The sequence below is a fragment of the Penaeus monodon genome, chromosome 17 (assembly GCF_015228065.2).
Source record: "Penaeus monodon isolate SGIC_2016 chromosome 17, NSTDA_Pmon_1, whole genome shotgun sequence".
Classification (NCBI taxonomy): domain Eukaryota; kingdom Metazoa; phylum Arthropoda; class Malacostraca; order Decapoda; family Penaeidae; genus Penaeus; species Penaeus monodon.
In genome coordinates, this window is record NC_051402.1 from 11,705,987 (window position 1) to 11,710,986 (window position 5,000).

A 5,000-nucleotide genomic window follows, 5' to 3' on the forward strand; every position below is an offset into this window, starting at 1 on the left:
TCTTTCTTTCTCTCTTTCTTTCTCTCTTTCTCTCTCTCTCTCTCTCTCTCTCTCTCTCTCTCTCTCTCTCTCTCTCTCTCTCTCTCTCTCTCTCTCTCTCTCTCTCTCTCTCTCTTCCTCCGTGTTTTTACTATTACTAACATTCAATTAATTTTGCTTTAAAAATATCAACAGAGCCGACAGCGCATTTAACGGAGATCAAGAATGAACAATAACAAGATGGCGGAAAACACGACAAAAGTTATACATTAACATCTACAAAGCGTCAAAAAGATTAAGATAATTACGATTAGGATTATATATATATATATATTTTTTCCTAGTTCATTATATACACAAAGGTGCATTAAAATGAATATGAAAATAATAATGGAAGGTAGAAATAGAAACGGAGGAAGAAGAAAACATGTAAAACCAAATACAAAGGTAATAAAGACGAGAATAATGATTGAGATGATGATGGCGAGGATGAGGATGAAAGCAATAATGAATAATGAAAGTAAATGAAAGCAATAATACTAAAGTAATACTGAAAGCAATAATAATAAAGTAATGAAAATAATGAAAGCAATGCTTAATGATAGCTATGGAGATGACGATATTAACAATGGTAATAGTAATAATAGTAACAATAACACTGATGATGATAATAATAAAACTGGTAATGATAACAATAACACTGATAATGGCAGCGATATCATTGATGATAATCCCAATAACCTCATTACAAAAAGTGATAAAAATTACCCTAAGCGGCAACAGTATCAAAATAAAAACGATATTTTTAGCATCAAAATAAAAAAACATTACTAATCTCAAGGAAAATACCACAAGAGAGAAATTCACAATAAGTGAAATCCTGTCAAACACACAAACCAACAATAGGGATACAGTTTTTTTAAAAAGGAGAGAGAGAGAGAGAGAGAGAGAGAGAGAGAGAGAGAGAGAGAGAGAGAGAGAGAGAGAGAAGAGAGAGAGAGAGTAAGAAGAGAGAGAGAGAGAGGAAGGAGAGCGAGAGAGAGAGAGAGCAAGAGAGAGAGAGAGAGAGAGAGAAAAGGAGAAGAGAGAAGAGAGAGAGAGAGAGAGAGAGAGAGAGAGAGAGAGAGTAAACCTTCCGAAAACAAAAGAAACTCGGCTTCCGCAGCGGGACCACTTTTGCCAAAGGAAAGGTTCTCGTCTTTGATGTTCCTGACATATCCGATTTATCGAAGCCTCGAGCGATTTCCGTAATAAAGCTGGCGAAAAGGAGATGAAAACGATATAAAAGAAAAGGCTACAGTGATGATTTCATGATGTTATTCGGGTACAGGTGTCGAGTCTTCCGGTGCGCATGGGGGGGGGGGGGGTCAAGTTTGGGGAGAGAGAGGAATCAAAAAATGTTTGTCATTCCGCCGCGACTCGGAAGTGCCATCGTGAGTAAAATGGCTGTACATACACACATACACTTACATACATGCACATGCACACACACACGAACACACACACACACACACACACACACACACACACACACACACACACACACACGCACGCACACACATGCACGCAGACGCACACGCACGCACACACACACACACACACACACACATATATACGCATACATCATACATCTGTGCATATATATATATATATATATATATATATATATATATATATATATATATAAAAAAATATATATATATATGTCTGTTGCCGTAACATGTGTAGGTCACTAAATATTCAGTATTCAACAATATCATCAATATTATCAGAATCAAGGCGAACAGTTAAGGTTACCGATCATATATGTTCTTTATGCGTCAGTAACAAAAAGAAAAATAAATAAATGAAACAAACACTAGAGTCAGCAAGACGAACCGCCATCCACCAAATTGATACGAGAGAGAGAGAAAAAAAAAAGATAAAAAAAGAAAAAAAGAAAAAGAAAAAGAGAGAAAAAGTAAGGAAAACATTACCAGAAAGAAAGAAAAAGAGAGAGAAAAAGAATGAAAACAACATTACTATCAGCAAGAGCTTAGCAAGACCGACCACCACAGACCTAAATCACAAAATTCCTCGTCAGTCATTCCAGCCAATAATTAAACGCCGTTTGTAAATGAAAGTCTTTTTTCTCTCCTCTCTCTCTCTCTCTCTTTAATCTCTTTCTTCTTATTCTAATAGCTTTTCTATTATTTTCTGAATACTTATTCCTAAAAGCGTTTGTTTTGATTTTATTTTCTGTATCCTTCTGCACATTCCTTTCACAATCGTTGTCATTATCATTATTATTATCAAAACATTTAAGTCTTCTTAAATTTCGACACCTATTGTTTTTTCACCGACCGTAAATTCACCCCCCCCCCCCAAAAAAAAAAAAAAAAAAAAAAAAAAAAAAAAAAAAAAAAAAAAAAAAAAAAAAAAAAAAAAAAAAAATATATATATATATATATATATATATATATATATATATATATATATATATATATATATATATATATATATATATAAATATTCCCCCCCCCCTTCTTTGAGCATCTATTCTTAAACACTTTTTTTTTTTTTTTTTTTCTTTTTAATCTTCTTTCTCCTCCCTCTTTGAACGTGTGTTCTTAAACACATTCTTTGGGAAAGCTTTAGAAAGGAGAGAACAGATGCTCTTGTTTTAGAGTCTCAAAATCTCCCTTAGTCGCCGCGATTTTCACTTGGTCACATTCAGGTCGGCTTTCAAAAATCTGCGCGAATTAATCAAGGGAATCTTTGATATCTCGTTTGCCTCAGGGTATTAGAGGAAATCTGTGAGAACTTGCTGTCTTTTTTTCTATTTTGTTCATATTCTCTCTCTCTCTCTCTCTCTCTCTCTCTCTCTCTCTCTCTCTCTCTCTCTCTCTCTCTCTTTTCATCTCTCTATGGTTATTTGTTTTCTGTTTTTTTCCGTTTCCATTTTTTTTTCATTCTTGTGTTTTTTTTCATTCTTGTGGTTATATTTGAGAGAGAGAGAGAGAGAGAGAGAGAGAGAGAGAGAGAGAGAGAGAGAGAGAGAGAGAGAAGAGAGAGAAAGAGAGAAGAGAGGGAGAGAAGAAAAAAGAAAGAGAGAGAGAGAAAGGCTCAGACAGGGAGATGGAAGGGAAAAGAGGAGAGATATTTAAAAAGAAAAAAAAAAAGGAAAGGAAATACCTTGGATTTATCTATCTATTTATCTACCTATAAATCTATCCATTCATCTATCTATCTATCTACCCATAAATCTATCCATTCATCTATTTATTTATCTATCAGTTTATCTATCGAAAGAATGTATCCATCGAAAATCTGAAACACGTCATCATATACCTTTCAGAAATTACAGAAGACCCGCATTGATGAGCAAAGTCAGGGGAATTTTTAGACACTCCTTGAAGGGACCTTACTTAATGCTCAAATTATAATTGAATGACGTCAGGGAAAGACTAATAATGACAATGATGAAAGAAATGATAATGATGATCTCGAAAAAAAAGCTAATTATGATGCTAATGAGATGTCAGAAGCGAGGATTTTATGATAAGCATGATTTTCATTTTTGGATCTTTTTTTTTGTGTGGGGGGGGGGGAGATGGTATAAACAGAACATCAACAATAGTATTTTGCTGGTTTCCTGTTCTTAATAAGGAGAGTATGTTATTCAAAATAATATAAGATTATCCTATGGTGTGCGATGCTTATGTTAATTGTACACTTACATTTGTGTAACTTTGACTGACTGCATTTGTCTCTGTCTCCTTTCCTTTTTCCTCTCCTTCCTTCTCTATCATAATTCTTTCTACTCCCCCCTCTCTCGTTTCTTCTCTCTCTTTCTCTTTCTTTCTCTCTCTCTCTCTCTCTCTCTCTCTCTCTCTCTCTTTCTCTCCCCCTCTCTCTCTCTCTCCCTCTCTCTCTCTCTCCTCTTTCTCCCTTCTCCCCTTCCTCCCACTCTCCTACTCTCCCTCCTCCTCCCCTCGTGCGCTACAGAAGCTCCTAAATTCCAACCCAAAATACTTATACGAAATACTTAAAAAAAAGAAAAAGGAACGAATACTTTTGCAATCAAGGTGGAAAAGGAAGAAGGAGAATAAAACTTAAGCTTAAGAGCAATAACATCCTTGAAGGAGAAGACGACAGTTTTTTTTTTTTCAAGAACCAAGTAGCTGCCTCTTTCAAATTACCCCCCACCCCCCACCCACGCCACCCCCCATACCCACTCCCTATTGCATCTCGTTTCACTTATTCTAGTACTGTGACCCCCCCCCCCCTCTTTCTCCCACCTTCTCCTCCCCCCCTTTCTCCCTCCTTCTCCTCCCCCTCTTTCTCCCTCCTTCTCCTCCTCCTCTTTCTCTCTCCTTCTCCTCCCCCTCTTTCTCCCTCCTTCCTCTCCCCCTCTTTCTCCCTCCTTCTCCTCCCCCTCTTTCTCCCTCCTTCTCCTCCCCCTCTTTCTCCCTCCTTCCCCTCCCCCTCTTTCTCCCTCCTTCTCCTCCCCCTCTTTTCCCTCCCTCCTCCCCCCCCCTCTCCCCCACTACCCCTTCATCTCCTTTCGCCAACTTCCTAGTCTCTGTTCTGTAATGTCCTTCCTCTGAAAAGCCATGCGATTTCCTTCCTAAGTTTCTGTTCTTGCTCTTCGTCCCTTCCGCTTCCCCTTCTATTTTTTCATTCTCTCCTTGCCTTTCTCTTTCTTTTCCTCCACCTCTTTTTTCTCTTTCTCCCTGTTCCTCCTTTTCCTCATCAACCTCCTCTTTCTCCTCCTCCTCCTCTTCCTTTTTCTCCTCCTTGTCCTTCTCTTACTTCTTCACCTCACCCTCCTCTTTCTTCGCTTCCTCTTCGCCCTCCTTCCGGCTTCCCCCCTCTCTGTTACATGTAAACTTGACCATAAAAAGAACAATAATAAAAAAAAAAAAAAAAAAGAAAAAAAAAATCGCCCAACATTATCGTAATTAAGTAAACTTCACTTCACCCCCCCCCCCCATCCCACTTCAACACAGGTACACTTCCGCTTCCACCTTGTTTTTCGA